Genomic DNA, 25,298 nt, shown 5'->3' on the forward strand with positions numbered 1-25,298 from the left:
AATTGGCAATAATCTTTAATATTTACTGAAAGCAGAGAAGACATTGCTTGCCCGTTTTTTATCACTGAGTAACCGGTCAGGTTGTGTTTCCATGATGTGACCTTTTCATCCATCTATTGTATGCTCATACGTAAATGTACGCTGTTGTGTAAGCATGGATTAGATTGGCAGATTTGCTTGCCTACTGGTGGACAATGGTGATACGGTGATATTTACCTGCACATGTAATTCATATTGTTTGTCAGTTTGTTGCATTGGACCTGAAAGAAGTGCTCCAAAGTATTTGTACTTGTGTGTGTACCAGTAAGTAACAGTATTTGCATTGTTATCTCCATAGTATGGTAGAATGGGTGTTGAGTAGATGATACGACCCCAACAGAGAGAGTTGTAGATAGGAAGAGGAGGAGACAGTTGGTCTTTTCTTCCTGGAGTTGAAGAGATTGCAAGGAGAAGTTTGAGATTGATCCAGAACTCCGAGTAAGGCTAGAAGCTACCAGCTTGGTTGAGTGTCATTCAGCAGTCGGGAGATGGGAGTTATCCCTGTGGAAGGGAAATTATATCTGATCAGAATATGAGGATAAGGTTATATGGGCCTCATAGCTAGGATCCTGCCTGCAGTCTCTGGTCAGACCGAGCAACATTGAGAATCTACACCCCACAGCCTGGGAACTAGAATTGTTGGTGAGAATTGAAAGTCAAGTGGAAGTCTATCCAGCTCAGTCCCAGACCTTAGTGGAGGCTCTGCAAGAATTGTCCCTCAAGTATCCATTCACTTTACAATGTCCTCTAAGTCTTATTCCCGCCTGACCATCATGGGCATTCCATCCACCATCAGCCTCAGGGAGATTTGCATCCATTAGGATGGTAACACCACCACCACCACCATCAGATGCCCTGCTGGCCCTCTCAGCACTGCACTAGCCAAAGAGGAGAGCTGAAGGATTTGGTTGACTATAGCAGTTTTTGGTATAGCAGGACTATAGCAGTCACTACTAATCCCAACATTCTGTCTTCTCCCAATGGGTTGCTGCAGAAATGTCCTCCAACTTAATTTTGTAATCTGTTGTCTTTCTCAAAGGGTTAGACGATAAATAGCTGATTGGGGTCTGACAACTGAGACCCCCACCAGTCCTTAGTATGGGGGTGTTTTACCCTGTTGCAAATTCAGTCTGACTGCAACAGAACATAGGCTTCATCCTTGCTGGGTGGGACACATCTGTGCTCACATGCTTTCCTATGGGGGCACTGCCGATAGCTGAAGAACAGTGGTCTTGCAACATTACAGCAACTGAGTTCCCATTCCTTTAAACACCCCTTTAAGAAACGGCCAACCCATTAATGATTATTTTCTGTTTCACAAAAGCTTTACAATCCATTCAGTCTCCTAATATGCCTGAAGCTTGTTGTGGCAGACAGCTTCTGCGGCGGGGCAGATGTCTCACTGGTTCTTTATTCAGATTTCTACAATTTTCCAAGTTAAAGAAACATTTTATGCTAATTTAAATACCAGATTTGCTTTCATACACCTACATACACCATCAGTACGGATGGCGGTCTATGAAAAATTATAAAAATGTTAGATTGATCCCCATTGGATAATACAGATTAATGATAGTGTGGCCTCATCCAGAATATGCAGGTCACTTCTGGGCAAGAGGTCATAAAGTGGTGCTCTGGAGTTAGAAAAGGCTCAAAAAGAGCCAATAAATTAGTAAGAAATGGAAAATCATAAATATGAGAAAGGGTTAAATGAATGAAATGTAATTAGTCTTAAAGGGGAGTTCCCACAAAAGCAAGTCCGAACTTTCTGTCCCCCAGTGATCAGGAATATGAATGACTTTCATCCCCCTTTCTGAATGGTTCATTGGTTGGGCAGTGTGTGTAGGGCTCCATTCATTTCAATGGAAGTGCCAGAGATAACTGATGTACAGCACTCAGCTATCTCTGTAACAGAAAATGGTGTCAAAATAGACTCTATCTTCCAACAAATAATATTTTTTGCTTGTACTAATGTGTATAATTTGTGTGGCAGATTGGCTCATGACTGTTTGGATCTAGTAGGTAAACCTACGATTTACTTTCTCCTTCCTCTTTCTGATTATTGATGATCCTTCCCCTCTTCCCTTCCTCTTCTAAGGTTCTAAGGTTTAGGGGGGCAGATGAATGTACAGCCTTCTGTTCTGTGTACATATTAGTGGGAAATTGTATTGTCCATATTAATGCAAGTTCGTCAGTTCATGTGTTGCAGGAATGGCTGCGACCTACAGGTTGTTGTCTGCAAAAACGGAACTTGGGAGTTCCCACTTGAAGCATTACATTGAGGATGGAGGGTTGTCTGTTGCCTCGGCGCTGGCATGGATCCAAGAGGGCATTCCCGCAAGCACCGACCTGTATATTGACTTGGAGGCCCCATCCCTCCCTGCCACCAGCCAACCACTTTGCCGGCTTGCAGGATGGAGGGATAGATATCAATGCAGAAATGGATTAGTTGCACGGAAATATAAAAGAATTTCTCTAACCATCTTAGTGGTGACAGTCTGTTGTCTTGATCGGTTGCCAGTAGATACAGTGTTGGGCAAAAGTATTGGCACCCCTGCAATTCTGTCAGATAATACTCATTTTCTTCAAGAAATTGATTGCAAGCACAAACTCTTTGGTATTATTATCTTCATTTAATTTGTCTTCAATGGAAAACCACAAAAAGAATTGTCAAAAAGCCAAATTGAATATAATTCCACACCAAACATAAAAAAGGGGGTGGACAAAAGTATTGGCACTGTTTGAAAAATCATGTGTAATTAACGGCGCCTGTTACTTACCTGAGGCACCTAACAGGTGGTGGCAATAACTAAATCACACTTGCAGCCAGTTGAAATGGATTAAAGTTGACTCAACCTCTGTCCTGTGTCCTTGTGAGTACCACATTGAGCATGGAGAAAAGAAAGAAGACCAAAGAACTGTCTGAGGACTTGAGAAGCAAAATTGTGAGGAAGTATGAGCAATCTCAAGGCTACAAGTCCATCTCCAAAGACCTGAATGTTCCTGTGTCTACTGTGCGCAGTGTCATCAAGAAGTGTAAAGCCCATGGCACTGTGGCTAACCTCCCTAGATGTGGACGGAAAAGAAAAATTGACGAGATTGTGTGGATGGTGGATAAAGAACCTCGACTAACATCCAAACAAGTTCAAGCTGCCCTGCAGTCCGAGAGTACAACAGTGTCAACCCGTACTATCCGTCAGCGTCTGAATGAGAAGGGACTGTATGGTAGGATACCCAGGAAGACCCCACTTCTTACCCAGAGACATAAAAAAGCCAGGCTGGAGTTTGCCAAAACTTACCTGAGAAAGCCAAAAACACTTTGGAAGAATGTTCTCTGGTCAGATGAGACAAAAGTAGAGCTTTTTGGAAAAAGGCATCAACATAGAGTTTACAGGGGAAAAAAAGAGGCCTTCAAAGAAAAGAACACGGTCCCTACAGTCAAACATGGCGGAGGTTCCCTGATGTTTTGGGGTTGCTTTGCTGCCTCTGGCACTGGACTGCTTGACCGTGTGCATGGCATTATGAAGTCTGAAGACTACCAACACATTTTGCAGCATAAAGTAGGGTCTGGTGTGAGAAAGCTGGGTCTCCCTCAGAGGTCATGGGTCTTCCAGCAGGACAATGACCCAAAACACACTGAAAAAAACACTAGAAAATGGTTTGAGAGAAAGCACAGGAGACTTCTAAAGTGGCCAGCAATGAGACCAGCCCTGAATCCCATAGAACTCCTGTGGGGGAGAGATCTCTTGATGGCAGTTTGGAGAAGGCCCCCTTCACATCTCAGGGACCTGGAGCAGTTTGCCAAAGAAGAATGGTCTAAAATTCCAGCAGAGCCTTGTAAGAAACTTGTTGATGGTTACCGGAAGCGGTTGTTCACAGTCATTTTGTCTAAAGGTTGTGCTACCAAGTATTAGGTATTAGTAGGTATTCGATCAAATACTACGGTATTCGAAATACTCGTACTCGATCGAGTACTACTAGCCGTTCGAAGTTAAGATTGGATGCAGAACCAACGCTGGTTCTTCTCTTACCTTTAGAAGTCTTCTCCCTGTGCAGCGTCCCGCGTCCTCTTCCGGCTCTGAATTCACTCTGCCAGGCATCGGGCCTGGGCAGAGCCAACTGCGCATGTCCACTTGTAGTGCCCAGGCCCGATGCCTAGCAGAGTGAATTCAAGGCCGGAAGAGCACGGGGGGACGCTGCGCAGGGAGAAGAATCCAGCCCGACCCTCACTCATGGACTTGGTAAGTAGAATTTGATCGAATGTTGTGTACCCCTGAAACGAGCATTTCCCCCCATAGACTATAGTGGGGTTCGAAACCTGTTCCAACAGTCGAACAGTGTGCGGCTGTTCGAATCGGATTTCGAACCCGAACATTTTAGTGTTGGCTCATCTTTAGTTAATACAGAAGGATAGGGGGAAGGAGACTAAGATGAAGAACTTGGCTAGAGAAATTTCTCGGGAAACACATTGCACTTTCTTTCTTTCCATTCCCAAGGGCGCCTTGTAAAAGTTGATATGGGCACCACCTCCCTTTCCCTGTGCACTAGATATGATGTAATGGCCGTACCATTTAACAAGAACCAATTCTAAGTTTTTACGGCTCTTTTATAGACTCCATCGTAACTGATGATGAGGCATTTCACGGCCTTTTTTACTTTATGGTGAAACATAAACTTGCTCCCCCACTGGGTGTAATTGGACGCCCGGCTGACCCAGGGCACCTCTGTACTTGGATCAGACAAATCTTTTAATTGCCGCCAGGATCCACAATGGCCACTTTTGTACAAAGCATCTCAGGCCTTTCTAGTGCTTATGGGACAGGCGTAGAACAGTCATTCGCCACAACCATGCATAAAATATTGCAATTAAAAGGTAAATAAAGTCGCACCGATGAAACGTAAATTGACAGAAGCTGCGATCTGCTAAAGAAAGCATTTTCCTTCTTTTTTTTTTTTTTCCTTCTGTACGAAATATGCCTAATTTATTATTAATAGCTCGGTAGTGTCCTTTCCTGGTGCTCTTGTCAGAAAGGCTGAGTTAACAGCCTATTATTGTGTACTCCTCACTGTGCCGTTAATAGCTTTAGTGTCTTCTATGGGAATACACCTGCTGCTCATAAACGCGTTTCGGCTGCTACAGAAATGTGACGAGTCTTCAGGTTGTTTTTTGGGATGACCTTGTGCAAACTTGTGTTCATCTCCATAACAATGCCAATAATGAAGGGACAGATTGTGGCTCTATATGGCGCAGCATCTGTTTTATAAGGAAAAAAATTAAAAATGCCGTAAGAAACGGGCTTGTTTTATTCATTTTTCTCAAATATGTCTCTTTACATAAAATTTCTAAGATAAGCTCCTCAGTGTTAAGAAAGTATTTTTACCCGGCTTTGAACAAGCCCTCCAGATTTTGTTTTACTTACTTGCATTGTGATGGCAGCTGCTTCCAACGTGTGTCGCACCGATCGTTTCTGATGATTACCGCCATTGACTTTCGGATCTGTTTACCAGTGGCTGAATACAGCGCTATTCTCTTTATAGCTCACTATATTTCTTTTTAATTTTCCCGTTTTCAACCTTAGTTATCAATTATTCTTCATTGTTGACGTTGTAGTAATGAATATGACAGCGAACGAAACCTTCAATTGTAGCAGAGCCCAACTTGACACTTGCAGAAGCGCGCCCACAAAAATTGTGAATCAAAGTTAGAAATGTACGTGTAAATTGTAGTGAAGATAATCTTGTTACCGTGCTTGCGTTTGGGAGTTATCTACCACTTCTGGTCCTCAGCTGTGTCATGTGACCAGCAATATAGACTCATTGAGAAACCATGGCAATTTTAAGTTTTTCAGTCCGGTAATTGGTCACGAGCCACTCTAAGTGAACCCAGCATTAAGGTTACTGAATAGAGATGAGCGAACAGTAAAATGTCCGAGATTCGATATTCATTTTGAGTAGCCCCTCAATATTCGACTACTCGAATCGAATATCGAACCCTATTATAGTCTATGGGGGGAAAATGCTCGTTTCAGGGGTAGGCAACGTTCGATCCAATTATACTTACCAAGTCCACGAGTGAGGGTCGGGCTGGATCCTTCGAGAAGTCTTCTCCGTGCAGCGTCCCCGCGGCGTCTTCCGGCTCTGAATTCACTCTGCCAGGCATCGGGCCTGGGCAGAGCCGACTGTGCATGCCCGCACTACAAGCCGATGCCTGACAGAGTGAATGAAGAGCCGGAAGACGCAGCGGGGACGCTGCACGGAGAAGACTTCTAAAGGTAGGAGAAGAACCAGCGTTGATTGGCCGACTGTATAGCATTCGGCCAATCAATGCTGGTTCTGCATCGAACTTTTCCATTCGAATAGCAAGTGGTACTCGATCGAGTATGAGTATTTTGAATACCGTAGTATTCGATCGAATACCTACTCAATCGAATACTACTTGCTCATCTCTATTACTGAATGAAGATCTTTCTCCACCTCCATCATCTCTGACTCCTTCAATAGGTGCCGCTCCACAGATTCCAGCACAGTTGGAATTTTTTTTCTAACCCTCACCATTCCTGAACAATCGGTGCTGTTACTTTCATCATTCAATAGGCTATTTAGGCTCTCTACTGTCAGGTGGGCAGTGACTGTCTTTTTGCTTCAGCCCAGGGCCGCCCATCTGACAATAGAGAGAGTATTTATCATAATGGATGCTGAAAATAAAAGGTAGGTCAGCCATGGTAGGAGTTAAAGAAAAAATGCCGACTCTATCAGAATTGGTGGAGTGGCATCTATTGAAGGACGCAAAGGATTAGAGTTGGCGGAGATGGTGAAAAGTCATTTTTAATAGGTGTTGCCTGTAGTCTGATGGAAAGCTCACATGAATAGTGACAAACTGCAGCTTTGCAAATGCTGAAAGGGATGAAGAGAAAGTAATACACGGAGAATATATTAACTCCTTGCAGATGTCGCCCTTGGTCAGAATCAAACCCTGGACCCCAGCGCTTCAAGGCAACAGTGTTAACCAGTGAGCGACCATGCTGTCCATTAAATTTCTTTACATTCTCAAATCAAAGGCCATAATAGTTTATGCTGTGACGCTATAGTAGGATGGGAAATAGGGTCCCATTTGGCTACAGCCAGTACTCGCACAGGTGAAGAACAGTAAGGCTTTGTCTATTTTGTGGGATTTGCCATCTCTTTTCATTGCTTTTTCTTTGGTTCTTTGCCTTGGTTTTTTCCTCATATATAATGCTTCTCTAATAGAGGTGGTAATTTTTTTTTCAATTACTGGATCCTATAGTTGTTGCTCTGCTCCTCCTTATTAGCTGAGTGCACAGCACATAGATATGTTTCCACCTAAACCTTAGGTCAAAATTGCTGGACTCTAATTTGCCATAATTCAGTACAATATTCCAACATTGTAGTAAAACCCTTGATGGGCGACAAATCCGATAGGGCATAATCCCATATAAGCATAACTCCCAAACATCCTGGACTCAGCGGGACAATCCTGATGGATGAGTACACACATCTGTGTCCTGAATAAGGTTGAGCCGATCTTGACTTTTCAGGATCGATTTTAAAATCCGATTTCCGATCATTTTTCATTCGAACCCGATCTCGATCCCAATTCCGATCCCAATGCAAGTCAATGGGATTTTTTTAATTAATCGGAGATCTGATTTTAAAAGCGATCCTATTCACTATACAGCATGGAGTCTAACAATTGTTAGAATCCACGCTGTGTAGTGAATCACTAAAGTAGCCAGAGGATTTTTTTTTAATCCTCTGGCTACTTAGTCCCCCCTGGTGTCCACTTACCTACAGAGATGACTAGTCCGGTGCCCGGTGCCTTCCTTCTTCTTTGCCTCACTGCCGCTTCACGCTGCTCCCTGCCCCCTCCCTGCCAGGTTAGGAGAGTGTGGGCGGGTTAGGAGAGTGTGGGCGGGTACTGGGAGGGGAGACGTCACGTCTCCCCGCCCTGTACTCGCCCACACTCTCCTAAGCCACATGCCCCGCCTACCTAGCGCTTTAAACACTAACCTGGGAGGCGGGGCAGCGAGGCAAGAAGAAGGAGGGCACCGGATCAGCCATCTCTAGAGGTAAGTAGCTGCTAGAGATGTTTAGTTTAGCCTCCCATTCGAATGAATGGAGGCAGCCGTCGCGCAGGGGGTTAAGGCTGTGTGCCGGCTGCTTCCATTCATTCCTATGGAACTGCAGCGGAGCCTTCACACTGAGTATACAGAGTATACTCAGTGTGAAGGCTAAGCAAAGCATTGTGGGAAAAGATCACACATAAAAAGATCTTGTTCGGAATTCCGATCGCGAACGTGAAATTTTCTCGATCGCTGATCGGAATCCGATCTTTTCCAAACATGATCGCTCAACCCTAGTCCTAAAAGATGTAGATGAGTTGAGTACAGTGGTGAAGCCGGGTAAGGTAAGAATCAGCTTTTTTGTTGTTGAATTTTTTGTGGGGCTGACGAGGATAGTATTATAATGTGGAGGGCATGAGGAGGGTAAAGTTATACTGAAGGGGCCAAAACATGGTGGACATTATCCTGTAAGGGCCACATGGATGGGGCATTATATTATGGGGACTATAATGAGGGGAGCGTTATATTTTGGGGACCACAAAAAGAGGGACATTAGACTGTGTCAGGGCCACTAAAGGGACATCAGGCTGTGTGGGGCAAAAAGGGTCATGCGTGGGAATGAAGGGAACCAAATTTTTTGTGGGGCTGACAAAGAAGGATAGCATTATAATGTGGGAGCAGTATACTGTAGGCACTACAAAAAGGAGGACATTAACCTGTAAGGGCTACATGGAGAGGGACATTATATTATGGGGACTACAATGAGGGGAGCAAAATAGGGGGTACATTATACAGTGTCAAGGCCACTAAAGCAATATTAGGCTGTGTGGGGGCAAAAAGGAGGTGGGGATGGATGGGACCAAAGGATTGGGATTGACGACAGCAACATATTGTCCATCTTTCAGTCCTCTGATCGGTGAGAGTTATGTATAAGGTAGACATTTAATAAGGGAATGTCACAAAATCATGTTTGTCATCTCTTCTCACACATATGTGGACATTTCTCTGCAAGGAGGTGGTTAAGGAAGGACATTTTTGTATGTTCTTCATAGTGGCATCAGACTGTACCAATGTTTCAATTCTATAGTTTACCCATTTACAAGTCACTCAAATGTTCCTGGATCTATGCAAATAGTTCTCTATAACTAACAAGCAAAATGCTACAACTCATCATAATTCTGCCAATGCACAAGTGATACAATAAAATAGCCTGCATATGTTTAAGTCTGCTGTTTCGAGCAGCAACGTCTGAGCTGATTTTGGCAAGATGTTTCCATCAGTTCTTACTGCTGTGCTAACCCAGTTCAGACGCGAGAAGTAATTGTTGTAAAAGTTTGTGTAGAGCAGATTATTGCAGCCCTGTAGAGTACTAAAGGGTTGGGAATGTATATGTGAAGCATAAGAAGGAAGATAAAAGAGGTGATAATGAAAACACAAAGCTCTTCTAAGATGCCATGCTTTCTTGCTCACAGTTTCTTTCATCAACTAATCACAATTGATGGGTCAATAAAACACATTCTGAAGAGAAAAAAACAAAACAACACACAAACACAGAAAAACATCCCGATCCAACAAGATGAGATAAGCGAAATAACATATGGGGAGAGTTGCAAAAATACAAAGCAATAAAGTGAAGTATTAAGTAAATGTGCATTAGAATTGCCAAGTATGTCATTGTTGATTGAAGAATATCATTTGGTATTGGAATTAGAAACTTCTGGTATCTTTTATTTCCGGGACTGATTCACAAATCAAACCCTTACAAGAGGTGTAAATATGCAAAGCCTTAAAAAAACCATTAAAAGGTTACAAAGTAACACAATGAAACGTGAACCGGCAACACCCTGCCCCAACTTAATATTGTCAGATTATCTTTTAACCTACCAGTATTAAGGTTCAACATTTCCAACAAGTTCAGCTCTTTATATCAAGTAATAGTTGCCGCATCACTAATTCCAGCACAGTTTGAATTTTTTCTCTAGCTCACACCGTTCCTGAGCAATCAATGCTGTTAGTTTTTGGTGCCTGATATTGTAACATCTCTGCCTGTTCTGGTCTCTGCGCCACCCTCTGCTCGCATGCTGCGACGCTGGAGGCGTGCACAGTTTGATAACTTGCTTAGAGTTTTTGGTTGCATTGTCTGAACACTGTCCTATTCCTTCACCTTGTTAATTGATTTTCCACCACACCTGTCTCCTTCACCTTCATTTCCCTCTGCTCCTCTAATAGTTAAGTTTTGGTTTGCCCTGTGATTGACAGCCTATCTACCTATCAGGTTCAGGGCGGGTTCTTTCTCCCTATTTATTCTTGGTTCGCATTCACACTGGTGCCTGTTATTGCCTCATGCTTGCTGGCTTTCTCTTGCTGTTTTGTTACTTGTATTCTTAATCTTGACCTCTGGCTTTGCCTATTGACTATACTTTTGGACTTCGATTTGGCACTGCATCGCTCTCCTGTTACCGAACCCTGACTAGCTGACCTCCCTTTGTTGTTTTTCTTGTCTGCGTTTTGTGTGTCACATATATAGGAAGGGATCGTCTTCTAGTTGCCGCCTATTACATAGGATAGGGCCTGGCAAGAGGAAGGGACAGTAGGGGCTTCAGCTTAGGGCTCACTGTCTCTTGTTCCCCTTCCTCCAGGGTTCTCCAGCAGCTACTGGGGAATTGTCATCTACGCACTGGGGAACTGCTGTCTGTGCTTCCCTAACAGATATATTATTTAGTCTCCATACGGTCAGGAGGGCAATGTCAGGCAGGAGCAGACAAGGAGTGTGATTCTAAGCTCTTACACTGGCTGCCTCTGATTGGAGCCCTGCCTGACACCACCCACCTGACATTACAGAGCTTAAATAGCACCTCAGGCACCAAAACTAACTGCGCTTGTTGCTCAGGAATGATGGGGACTAGAGAGAAAATTGCAACTGTACTAGAATCAGTGGAACAGAGACTATTAGCCTATTCCTTTTGTAGCAATGTTTGGCTTTGGCTCAAAAAAACACAGCAAAATCAGGAACAAAAAACAGTGCAATTCCACAATGTGGGGCCTCAGCCTAAAGCTCCACATTGCGGAAAAGCAGCTTTTTTTGTTGCAGATTTTGCTGTGGTTACGGCGCAGAGAAGACATCTAAAGGTAGGCGACGAATAGCCTTTCTTAAGGCTATTCTGACGTGTTAGCGACAATATATTCCTTCTGAATGATAGGATCCCTTTAATGTCAGACAGTTATAGCTGTTTTCTGGCTTACATTGCATAAAAAGTAGCAATTTTTTGCACAAATTTGGGTTTTGTGCAAAAAAAAAAAAATACAACGTTTTCTTTATTGAGCCACCTTCACTGGTTTCTTGTGGTGGCAGGGGCATGTAGGGGGTCGGGCCATTGGCCCCACCAGAATTATGATAATATCAGGGGTTATGAAGTCTAGCAATAATATAATACATCTGCCCCAGTATCTCTTTGAATGATATTAACAGCGCTTTTAATATGTTAGTTGTCCTTTCAGGCTACAAATAGAAAAAAAAAATATGGAAATAATTCCAAAAGACCAAAGCCTTGATGTCTCCATGTCCTCAGGAGGCGGCAGTACCATAAACTCTCATGCCTGAAATAGACTAATAACCAATATATCCGACTTCTAAAGCAAGCAGTGGGATTTGAGGGCACCTAAGGAATATTCCCCAAATCGCATTGCAACATTACCGATGCCACGAGACGATCAGACTGCTTATCCGGGATAATTAGCGGTCCCTTAGGCCATGGCATTTACATTTGGCTAGTTATTATGCTAATTGTATATTAAATCGCAATAACCAAAGGAAAATGTGTGATTGTTTAGGCTCTGGGCACAGATATATAATAAAGTCGTAATCACAGTCAGGCTGGAATAATTATGGGCTGTGATTCTTTTACCCTCCGTAGGTTTTCTCTGAATATTTTACTTTATTAACATGCCTTTGAGTCAGTTAACAGACAATAAGCGACTGAGCCTATTACGTACACATGGTAGGAGAGGCAGCCATATTTGGGATCTGAACAATGAGAGTATACTGTAGCTTTGTCTGTTTGTTACCCGAAAATGTATAATGTACGGTGTAAGGAAACAATCCATTGGGGGTACGTGTATGTTTTAGGGGGTAAAGATCAAGTGGTCATAAATAGAGATGAGCGAATAGTATTAGTAGGTATTCGATCAAATACTTCGATATTCCAAATACTCGTACTCGGTCGAATACCAAACAGTAAACGCAGCAAAAATTCACACTATAAATATACACTGTATGCAGGGTTTTTTTTCCGATGCCTACGTTGTCCTAGTTCCTGTCCCACCTCCCCTGCATAATCGGCTGTAGTAACTGTGATAGGAGCTCGTGCCCCTCTGTGGACAGCCTGGGTGGAACAATCAATGCAGTGTCATCATACAGGAAATATAGGCAAATCTGTTTCCCAGAATTAGGAGAATAGTGCCTCTGTTTGCTGCCTCTTAGGACAGCCCCCTTAACATCATGCATGACTTCAATAAGTCTAATACCATGATGCGGATTATTGCCAAACTAGTATTTCTATTTCAAAAGGAATAGATTCCCAGCAGTGGACAGCGCTGTTATGATCTGTTGGATCTCATCAGCACAGCGTAGGGATACTAGTTTGGCTGGATGAGAGACTATAGATCAGGGTCAGGAGATAATAGCACTCCTTAGGGAAGGGGCACCTTTGCAGGCATATGGACACTTACAAGCCATTTTCACTCCACTGGGGGAGTATGGGAAACTCAGGAAGTGAGATTGTGACTTTTACAGAGAACAAAAAGAAATGCAAGTCTCAGCAGGTCACATTGAGATCACATGATGTAATGAAAGAGAAGAATCCCATTTTCAGATAGAAAACAATATCTAAGGGTGCATTCACACTGAGTAAACGCTAGCTTATTTTGTAGAGTAAAATTACACTTGTAAATTTTGCTATCCCATTGACTTCAATGATATTTTTTTACAAGTGTAAAAATACGCCTGTAAAAAATACGCCTGTAATAATACGCCTGTAAAATGTCATTGAAGTCAATGGGATAGCAAAATTTACAAGTGTAATTTTACTCTACAAAATAAGCTAGCGTTTACTCAGTGTGAATGCATCCCTAAATTAGGTAATACTAGATTCATTATATATTTTGGGAGGGGTGTCATCTAATATAGCACTCATCTAGTATACTAGTTGTAATAGATAATGTCTAGGACTAGGGCTGGGTTCACACCTGCACCTGGATTCTGTTCGGGGAGGCTGTCTATGACCATTGGTTCACGTTTGTGTTTGGTAATCCGTTCATTGTGTGCAGTAAAAGCACACGGTCCCCATAGACTATAATGGGGTCCATGTGTTTGCCACGAGATCTCCGGACGAGTCATGCGGACAGGAAATTGTGAAGTACTTTCCTGTCTGCATGTTCCCCGCGGGAAGCACACGGACCCCATTATAGTCTATGGGGTCCATGTGCTTTCACTGCACACCGCTTGCAAATACGTTTGGTAGTCCGTTCGGGGGGTCCCCATGCGGACTCCCCCAAACACATTACCGACGCAGATGTGAACGAGGCCTGAATCTGCTTGAGAACTGCAGAGAGAAGCAAGACTTTTCTCTCTGCTTTTTTTGGGCGTAAACCCGGCAGACCCCATACAGTATATGGGGTACAGAGATTTCTGCGGGTAACCACTTTTTAAGCGGATTGGATTTCCATTTTTTGGGTCCCCAAGTGGACCCAAAGAATGGAAACCTGAATGGAGGTGTGAGCCTAGCATCAGTCAGTCCACAGTTTTGTGCCTATGTTTTAAAGTCTATAGCAGGGGTGCCCAATACGTCGATCGCGATCTATCGGTCGATCACGAAGGACGTATGGGTTGATCGCGCGATCGGTGTCTGCTTGTTGACAGCGCAGGCTGAGAATCATCTCCGGACACTGGCAGGCCGGGGCCTTGCACTCGTTCGCAGTCAGGGCTGCGGCGGCCCTGCCTGCCAGTGTCCGGAGATGATTCTCAGCCTGCTTTGTGAACAAGCAGACACCGGAGAGCTGTCTCCTGCTCTCACGCTCTGCCCCACCCACAGGCCCCGCCCCTGGCCCGCCCCCGCCCACAAGAAGTGGTTAGGTAGATCTTATTCCTTGGTCAGTTTCTAAAGTAGCTCATATGTTCAAAAAGTATGAGCACCCCTGGTCTATAGCAACAATATAGGGGTCACTGAACTTACAGTACCATATTTACAGTATGTCTACAGCCACAGATGCAACAGTCCTGTCTGAATGAGGCTTTATGGCGTGTATTTTAGGCATTTAAGTTCTTCTCTGCCATTGTGATATTGACCTCATCTCTTTAGGAGAGCTCACCACTATCAGATTGTTGAGCGCTCAACACTTTGATGATTGAAGAGGCTGCAAGTGCTGTGGCCTGCTCACAACCATAGCGCCACACATTCTATAGTGGCTGTGTTTGGTATTACAGCTATAAGGACTAGCGGTAGGGTATAAATGTCATTAATGTGAAACCCCTGATTTGCATTCCCCATCCCTTATATCCCCTTCATTTGTGTACGAGTAACCGAAAACCAATTACTGGGATTATATAACCGTGATCTTGTCGTAGACTAAACTCCAGTATTGCGGGCTCCCCGCACCTCTGTATTGCGGATCATCCCTTTGTATCAGAAAGCATAATTCAATAATATGCAGTCCAGTCAAGACTAGAATATACTACCCAAAGCAAAGAAACATTATTAGTCAGCGGAGCGGGGACACGGTGCTGTTTTAACCATGTGAAAATTTACTAACGCTTTCAGGGACTGTGAATTTGGTCCTCAGGGAACAGTTTCTCTTTTTATTACCTCCACAATTTATGCTCTGCGAGGCGTTCCACACTCCATCTTGAAATTTCCAGCTCCAGCAAATTTTGTTTCCTGTTAAGCACAAGTAGATTGTATATGATTTCAGTCCTTACCTTACATGAAAAAAAAACAGATTTTTTTTTTTTTTCTCCGGGACCCTGGATCTTACGGTATCACATTATTTTCTTCGGGAAAGTTTTGTGCTCTCATATTTTTGCATGGCTATTTTTATTTTGAAAATGTAATATAAAATATTCATAGTGGAACAAGAGGAAAAAATATTATTCTGTTTGTTTACTAGCAGGGAATATTCCGGCGACGTGGCGATAGCTGCTCGGAATTCATCGCTTTCCTTCATGTTTTTGTAACAGCTTGATGTGAAGAAGAGCTAAATCTCGCTTTTTTTTTTTTGGCATATATAACGGTTTAAAAGGACGCTATCTTTTCTCCATTTTCTGTGCGGTTGAATGCAATCTATTGTTCCCTGTTATCAACCATTTCAAGCCGGGGAAATTTTTGCTGTAGGGTTATTCATTGGGTTTACTGAAAGGAAGCCGAGAACAATGGCGGCCCCCATGATCACTAGTTTATCTCTGGGTGACATACACGTGCGTGAATGATGTTAGAGACTCATTTTATAAGCTGTACTTTAGGAACTGAAAACTTTAGAGCTGCTACTTTAACTTAACAAAACTTTTTTACTATTCGGTACAAGTAAGGTAAAATTCAAAACTAAAATCGGATGTTATTAGACTTAAAGGAACACGGATCCTAGAATGACAAGTTAAGCAAGACATATATCGCTAGTTGTCCTCACTATTTGTCCTTCATTTACACCATGTTGTGTATAGTGACCCAGATTCTTATTTGATCTTGAATGGTATCGTTTCTTATTGAGGAGATGACCAGCTGTCATGGGGAATCTTATAGGTAATGCACCATGGGAAAAAAAAAACATGCAAATTAACTCTCATCCATAAGGAAGACAGTTGTCTCTCTAATGGACATCAATGGACAACTCAAACAGGGGGCAACGCAGTGTCTCAGTGGTTAGCACTGCAGCCTTGCAGTTCTGGAGTCCTGGGTTCGAATCCTGCCAGGAACAACATTTGCAAGGAGTTTGTATGTTCTCCCTGTGTTTGCGTGGATTTCCTTCCATTCTACAAAGACATACTGATGTGAAAAAAAAAATTGTACATTGTGATATAGGGTTCAAAACCTGTGATATAGAGTTCAAAACGGAGACCACCTCAGGTTCTGGTCTAAAATACAGGAGCTGCGACTGGATGCTGGTGCAGTGCACCGACATCCAGTCATGCACTCCACTCCGGATTAGGCCCAAATGAATGGGCCTAGTCTGGAAGGAGTGTCTTCAGGTGGATGTCGCTAGGTCAATCCACCTAAAAGAATGAGCATCTCGCCTCTTTTTACAGGAGCTGGAACAAACAGCTCCCAGAAAAAAGACCTGACTGGCTCTCATTGATTTCAATGGGAGCCGTCGTTTTGGTCAGGATTTGAGGCGGATATGCCCTCAAAATCCTGACCAAAAAACCCCATGTGAACATACCCTAAGGCTGAGGCCCCATGTTGCAGAAATGCAGTTTTTTTGTTGCAGATTTTGCTACATTTTTTTTTTTCAACCAAAACCAAGAATGGCTGCTAAAGGAATGGGAAATATAAAGGAAGCTCCTATATACCTTCTGCTCAATCCACTGCTGGCTTTGCTAAAAAAAAAAAAAACCTGCAACATAATCGCTGTGTTTCTGCAACGTCGGGCCTCAGCCTTAGGCCTGGTTCACATCTGCGTTCGGTATTCCAATACAAAATACCGATCGCATTGGCAGGCGGTGAGCAATGAAAGCACACGGATCCCATAGACTATAATGGGGTCTGTGTGTTTACCGCATGGTGTCCACATGAGTCATGCGGAGAGGAAAGTAGTTCATGAAATACTTTCCTCTCCGTATGTTCTGTGCAGGCAGTGCACGGAAAACACATGGACCCCATTATAGTCTATGGGGTCTGTGTGCTTTCATTGCTCAACGCCTGTCTATGCGTTCAATATTTAGTTTGGGGGGTTCCCAAGTGCATACCTCCCAACCGTCCCGATTTCCGCGGGACAGTCCCGATTTGGGTGACATGTCCCGCGGTCCCGGTTGGAGGGAGGTATGTCCCGATTTCAACTCAGATCTGCGTCCAGAGGACGCAGATCTGAGTTGAACACATATGCGGCTGAAGCAAGGAGCTGACACAGGTCAGCTCCTCGCTTCACTGCTGCCCGCCTCTCTCCCTGACACACGCAGCTGAAGCTGCTCGCGTGCTCGCTTCGCCGCTGCGTCTCTCTCTCTCTCGCTGACACATGCAGCTGAAGCGAGGAGCTGACACAGGTCAGCTCCTCGCTTCAGCCGCATGTGTCAGCGAGAGAGAGAGAGAGAGAAGACGCAGCGGCGAAGCGAGCACGCGAGCAGCTTCAGCCGCGTGTGTCAGGGAGAGAGGCGGACAGAGAGCGGCGAGGGAGCGGAGGAGAAGGTAAGTTTAATGTGGAGGTGGAACGTGAATCTGGGGGCAGATGAAGGAGAGGACGGCATGACACTGGGGGCAGAGATGGAGAGGACATGAATCTGGGGGCAGAGATGGGGGACATGAATCTGGGGGCAGAGATGGAGGGACAGGAATCTGGGGGCAGAGATGTGGGACATGAATCTGGGGGCAGAGATGTGGGACATGAATCTGGGGGCAGAGATGGGGGACATGAATCTGGGGGCAGAGATGGAGGGACAGGAATCTGGGGGCAGAGATGTGGGACATGAATCTGGGGGCAGAGATGTGGGACATGAATCTGGGGGCAGAGATGGAGGAGACATGAATCTGGGGGCAGAGATGGAGGGACATGAATCTGGGGGCAGAGATGGAGGGACATGAATCTGGGGGCAGAGATGGAGTGGACATGAAACTGGGGCAGAGATGGAGTGGACATGAATCTGGGGGCAGAGATGGAGAGGACATGAATCTGGGGGCAGAGATGGAGAGGACATGAATCTGGGGGAAGAGATGGAGGAGACATGAATCTGGGGGCAGAGATGGAGGGACATGAATCTGGGGGCAGATATGGAGGGACATGAATCTGGGGGCAGAGATGGAGTGGACATGAAACTGGGGGCAGAGATGGAGGGGACATGGATCTGGGGGCAGAGATGGGGGGACATGAATCTGGGGGCAGAGATGGAGAGGACATAAATCTGGGGGCAGAGATGGAGAGGACATGAATCTGGGGGCAGAGATGGAGGGGACATGAATCTGGGGGCATATATGGAGGGACATGAATCTGGGGGCAGAGATGGAGTGGACATGAAACTGGGGGCAGAGATGGAGGGGACATGAATCTGGGGGCAGAGATGGAGGGACATGAATCTGGGGGCAGAGATGGAGGGACATGAATCTGGGGGCAGAGATGTGGGGCATGAATCTGGGGCAGAGATGGAGAGGACATGAATCTGGGGGCAGAGATGGAGGGACATGAATCTGGGGGCAGAGATGGAAGGGACATGAATCTGGGGGCAGAGATGGAGGGGACATGAATCTGGGGGCAGAGCTGGAAGAGGGACATGAAACTGGGGGCAGATGAAGGGTGTATATGAAACTGGGGGAGAGATAGAGGGGGGACATATAATTTACGGGTGACTGTAGGAGGATTATACTGTGTGCGGGCACATGAAAAATTAACGAGTGGGTGGGGTCAACACAAAAGTGGGCGGGGCTAAATTTGCATTTTGTCCCTTTTTTTGTCCCATTTTGTCCCTCTTTCGGTTCTTCAAAAGTTGGGAGGTATGCCCAAGTGGACTCCCCGAACAGAATACTGAACGCAGATGTGAATCAGGCTTAAGACGTCTCCTGCACACAAATGGCATGGATGTGGTTATCACTGACTTATACACTAAAAATGAACTGACAGAGCCAGAATTGCAGACAGCTATAGGATAGCTATAATATCTGCTCCATAATTTGCACCTCTTCAGTCTGGCAAAAAATTTCCACAAAAAGAACGTCTGTCTGTAAGGGGCCATTGAAGTGTACACTCACCGGCCACTTTATTAGGTACACCTGTCCAACTGCTCGTTAACACTTAATTTCTAATCAGCCAATCACATGGCGGCAACTCAGTGCATTTCGGCATGTAGACATGGTCAAGACAATCTCCTGCAGTTCAAACCGAGCATCAGTATGGGGAAGAAAGGTGATTTGAGTGCCTTTGAACGTGGCATGGTTGTTGGTGCCAGAAGGGCTGGTCTGAGTATTTCAGAAACTGCTGATCTACTGGGATTTTCACGCACAACCATCTCTAGGGTTTACAGAGAATGGTCCGAAAAAGAAAAAACATCCAGTGAGCGGCAGTTCTGTGGGCGGAAATGCGTTGTTGATGCCAGAGGTCAGAGGAGAATGGCCAGACTGGTTCGAGCTGATAGAAAGGCAACAGTGACTCAAATAGCCACCCATTACAACCAAGGTAGCCAGAAGAGCATCTCTGAACGCACAGTACGTCGAACTTTGAGGCAGATGGGCTGCAGCAGCAGAAGACCACACCGGGTGCCACTCCTTTCAGCTAAGAACAGGAAACTGAGGCTACAATTTGCACAAGCTCATCGAAATTGGACAATTGAAGATTGGAAAAACGTTGCCTGGTCTGATGAGTCTCGATTTCTGCTGCGACATTCGGATGGTAGGGTCAGAATTTGGCGTCAACAACATGAAAGCATGGATCCATCCTGCCTTGTATCAGTAACGGTTCAGGCTGGTGGTGGTGGTGTCATGGTGTGGGGAATATTTTCTTGGCACTCTTTGGGCCCCTTGGTACCAATTGAGCATCGTTGCAACGCCAAAGCCTACCTGAGTATTGTTGCTGACCATGTCCATCCCTTTATGACCACAATGTACCCAACATCTGATGGCTACTTTCAGCAGGATAATGCAATGCCATGTCATAAAGCTGGAATCATCTCAGACTGGTTTCTTGAACATGACAATGAGTTCACTGTACTCCAATGGCCTCCACAGTCACCAGATCTCAATCCAATAGAGCATCTTTGGGATGTGGTGGAACGGGAGATTCGCATCATGGATGTGCAGCCGACAAATCTGCGGCAACTGTGTGATGCCATCATGTCAATATGGACCAAAATCTCTGAGGAATGCTTCCAGCACCTTGTTGTATCTATGCCACGAAGAATTGAGGCAGTTCTGAAGGCAAAAGGGGGTCCAACCCGTTACTAGCATGGTGTACCTAATAAAGTGGCCGGTGAGTGTACATATTCCTGCTTTTATCCTCAGTTGTGGATAATAAGTCTGGTCATGTGCATTACAGCTTAGTAACTCCATGTGCCTCATAGTAATAACTCTATCATGTCCCTCACATTAACCCCTGTGCTTTACATAAGGGTTACTGATATGTGAGATATATGGAGGTAATAATTAAGCATTTTCATTAGTGAGGACCTTCATTAGTAACCTCATATGTCTCACATATTAGTAACCCTTATGTGATTCACACAGGGGTTAATGTGATGGACATGATGGGGTTAATTGCTATTAATGTGAGGCACATGGAGTTACTAAAACTAGTTTAATAACCCCAAATGCCTGACATTAATAGGAATAGTAATTCTAGAATGTACCTGGTGTTTTCTTTTTTACTTTCATTTTGTAAGGCTTCAGACAGCACTGCAGGCATGCTGAACGTGAGGCGCTGCGGAGGCGTAGTGGGGCGGGGCTACGTCCTCATACCGCAGCTCATACAGAGTCTTCCCCGGAGTCCCTGCTAGTCACTTGTAGCTGCACAGCCCAGTGGCCGCTGCACAGTGAGTGACCCGGCTGTCTTTCAGTGAGAACAGACGGTCAGTCACTCTATAAACATAATGGTGAAATATTAGGCAGTTCAGGGGGCCCCTTAAGCTGTGGGGGCCCTGGGCAATTACCCAGTCCCCCCCCTAACGCCAGCCCTGCTTACACATATGGCCACAGGTTCTACACAATAAGTCACTCTCAAGTCAAAACTCGCCTTCCCCCTCTAGAGCAGGCTCAAATGAATGGGCCGATACCTGAGGTTGCTGCCGCCAGGTGGACGCCGCGGCTCCACTAGCCGCGGAACCCGCCTGCAGAAAGGGCAACCCATAGACCACCATTGTGAGGGGGCGGATTATGACGTGGATTACGCACCATAATCCGCCCCCTTGGTGCCCGTGTGAACGAGCCCTAAGGGGGTCCATAAGCACTGACATCAGTATTGAGACTGCAGCTTCCATCTGGCCCATAAATCAAGGAGACCCACAGATTCCCCTAACCACACTAAGGTGGATTAAACTACTTAGTACCCATAACCATCAAGAATTCACTGTAGAGATGAGGTAGGGGGTCCCGGAGCAAAGACTTTCGTTCCGCCACTGGTCATGGATGTTTGTGGGTTTAGTCACATATTCAGTACCTAGTATTCTGTGAATGAACACATCCTTTTAGATAGAATCATGCTCATTGGACATGATGTATTCCAATGGATCTAAATGGCCATCTACAATCATATATGGTAGCCAGTTGTTATACACCACATTCTTATGTTCATCTCTGACACTTGGTAAAGTAGGACTCACACACAACACTATGTAGAGCTCACACACAATATTGTTGCTCACAAAGACCCCCACTTGACTGGCAGGGAAGGATATGACTGGCCTCACGGTGACAGCAGATGTGCGTCTGCCAGGATAATTTTCACATCAATTTCCTCTGCCTCCTGATCGTTCTCTTCTGGATCTCTGCACAATGGGTGTCCAAGCATGTGGTTGTCTATTTTTGTCATCAGCCATCGATTTGCTGGAACAGAAAGCTCTAGATATCGACCAGTAAAATAATCTTTCGAAATTCGGTCTTGAGTCAAATGGCATGTAGGACTCACACACAACACTATGTATAAGACTCACACACAACACTATGTAGGACACACACACAAAACTATGTAGGACTCACACACAACCCTATGTAGGACTCATACACAACACTATGTAGGACTCATACACAACACTATGTAGGACTCACACTGGGTTCACACCAGTGTCTGGTCTCCGTTCTCAGGTTTCCGTCTTCTGCGGAGTGTTTTATGCTCTCCGCGGCAAAACCGTTTTTTTAAACCGGACACAGAGTACTGCATGTCTGACTCTGTGTCCGGTTTAAAAAAAAACGGTTTTGTGGCGGAGAGCATAAAACGCTCACCGGCACTCACAGCTGGACACTTTTCAAACCCATTCAAATGAATGGGTTTGAAAGATGCCGGCAGGTTTCCGTCTCCTGCTCTGTTTTGTGCAGGAAGCGGAAACCTGCAGAACGGAGACCGGGCGCAGATGTGAATGAGCTCTTACACAGAACATTATGAAGGACTAACATACACACAACACTACGTAGGACTCACACACAACACTATGTAAGACGCACACACAGCACAATGTAGGACTTACACACAATATTGTTGCTGAAAAAGACCACCATTTGACTGGCAGGAAGGATATGACTGGCCTTATTCATTTCCGAAATTGTTTGGGTAACATTGGGCACTAGTTATGTATATTTGGATGAATTAAGCTCTATAAGCACTATTGTGTACAATGCACACTAGAAAAACAGGGGTCTCTCTTTTGAGGCCCACCTTGTAGGTTCGATATTTTTCCTTAGTATACTGATTTTCTGTAAAGGGCCACTCTGAGATATGGGTAAGTCTTTGGTGTAGTCCTCCCATGGGAGAACTATGCATGAGTGTTATATGTAGACGATACTCATCACGTGACATAGCGACTTGGTGGGGCAAATCTATGAAAACAGTCTTAGGGTATATTCAAATGAATAAATTTGTTGCTGAACATGAGGCGGATCTGAATTTGGACAAAAGTTGAGGCCTCCCATTTTTCCTCTAGTTGATTTTTTTCGGCTAGCGATCTAAAATGAGCATCATGCTCAATCTTTAGGTGCCTTCCACCTGACAACTCTGCCTTGGGGGTAGAAAAATACTGCAAATTTGCAAATTCCGCTGAAAAATCTGCTGCAAAATTTGGTCAAGCAGAAACTCCAGAATTTTCCATGTAGCAAGGGTTCAGCCGTGTGAAACTAAAAGACAATGCTGAAAAAAAGTAACAAACTCGCAGCAGGAAAAAAAGAGCAGAAAAAACTTGCATTCTTAATTTTTCCCTCTCCCATATAAGTCCATGGGTTAAACGCAGGGTTTACAGGAGTAACATTACCATGATATGTTTTTCAGTTTCGGGTGTAAGTTATAGTATATCTGCAGGGCACAGAGAGGCCATGTCTGAGACCTGGCACGCTCAACTTTCAGAAAGTTGCTGTGCAGGGAGCAAATGCAAAAGTCATAAACTAATGTAAAATGTCTGATGGAATATCTGATAGAACTGCGAGAGTTCGTAACCTCTTTTGCCTTTTGTGTATTGTTCGTTTTCACTACTACTGCCTATCTATCTATCTATCTATCTATCTATCTATCTATCTATCTATCTATCTATCTATCTATCTCTCTTTCCCGACTTTACAGAAAATGTATCACCGATACGCTCGTGGATTATTTTCTTGCAAATCTGTTTGTGAAGAGTAGATTCCCAAGGGGTAACATCCCTATAAGTTACATGCATCTTTTTTCTCTCGCCAACAGGACTACCCCCGGATAGCGCCGGCATTTTGGCACTACCTGCGGGTAGATGTGAGTAACGTCTAGCATTTAAAGCTCACGCTTACGTCCTTCATCCTTGTGATGACTCTGTGCTATCTCAAAACGGGGGAGCGGCAGACATGAAAATAAGTAAGGGTTAAAAGTGGAGCTTGGAAAATTTAGACATTCATTCCATTTTATTTCTGAAATCTATGAACAACTTCATGGCCTCCCAGTATTTTTTCATGTTCCTAAACATCGTCTCTTTTGCCCATTATATTGTCTCATTTAATAAACTAAAAAACAGCACAGGCAAGGGAAAAAAAAACTTTGTAAATAGTTAAGTAAAATCTTACTGCAGCTCCCATGCAAACCTATATGTCTATATGGTTACAGACTACAAACAAACCATTTGTGTTGTCAGAACCTTATTTTCTTCTTCTTTCTCCTTCTGCTGCCTTTAGGTTAGCCAGAACAGGGGTCACCATTGCAGGTTCAGATGATATAGGGTTTGTTTCGAGTCTGTCAGCATGGAAACACATAACTGGTGGCAAGATTTTTTTTTGGTGCAATTTTTGTACTGTGCTTTAGAACAACTAAAATGTAGAAATGTATGGGTGAACTTGTCACATTGTAGATAGTGTCTGGGCTGCAGATAGCATGTTATAGAGCAGGATTTGGTGAGCAGATTGATAGATAGTTTTATAGGAAAAGATTCAGTATAATATGTCATTTATCCAATGAAATTTCTAAGTTGAGAAGTCAAGAAGGCGGTCCTATCAGTGATTGAGAACCTCCGCTCTATGACTCTGTATACACCAATAACTGGTCAAAAGGACCTTTCATGTCCTCGGGCACATGTGGTTTTATGTATCACGAGAAAGCCGACGGTGCTCTGAATTCAATGCACTGTCGGCTTTCCTGTTCTGTGCCTGGGGGAAGAGATATTGGTGCTGTTACCGATACCTCTTCACTGTCAGAAGGGCGACAGTCTAGCTCGGAATACCCCTCCTGACAGTACTGTCCATAGCGCTATACTGATAAAGGGGGCGTTCCTTACCGCCCAGCCATGTCGCTGAGTGGGGAGGAATGCCCCACCTCCTCCTGACAGTACTTGTCCATAGACTAATACTGGGGGGCATTCCTCCCCGCTCAGCGTCATGGCTGGGCGGTAAAGAACACCCCCTCTGTCAGTACAGCTCTATGGACAGTACTGTAAGTACTAGACTGTCAGGAACGCCCTTCTGACAGTGAAGAGCTATCGGTAAATGCATCGATATCTCTTCCCCCGAAGGCACAGAATGGGCTGAATTCAACATACTGTCGGCTTTCTTGTGGTATTTAAAACACTATAGGTGCCCAAGGACATTAAAGATTAGAGATGAGCGAGTACTATTCGAATATCATGCACCAATAGGAATGAATGGACGCAGCTGGCACATAGGGGGTTAAACGCTCTCACTCATCTCTATTAAAGATCCCCTTTAATTACTGATGCACCGCCCACTGGACTCTTAAGCTTAAAAAGAGCAGATCACAGGTTTTACTGAATACGTTCCAACAAAACTTGGCATCAATGTACTCAAATGTGCAAATCCTCCTCTACGACCTCCTACATCAGAC

At 44.5% G+C, this 25,298-nt stretch overlaps 1 protein-coding gene across 1 annotated transcript in view; it reads left to right on the plus strand.

The window, feature by feature from the left end:
* EPHA6 (EPH receptor A6) overlaps positions 1-25,298 on the plus strand; it is a 675,722-nt gene that overhangs the window by 477,006 nt on the left and 173,418 nt on the right. The gene's annotated exons all lie outside the window — the stretch shown is intronic.

The sequence above is a fragment of the Leptodactylus fuscus genome, chromosome 2 (assembly GCF_031893055.1).
Source record: "Leptodactylus fuscus isolate aLepFus1 chromosome 2, aLepFus1.hap2, whole genome shotgun sequence".
NCBI classification, from domain to species: Eukaryota; Metazoa; Chordata; class Amphibia; order Anura; family Leptodactylidae; genus Leptodactylus; species Leptodactylus fuscus.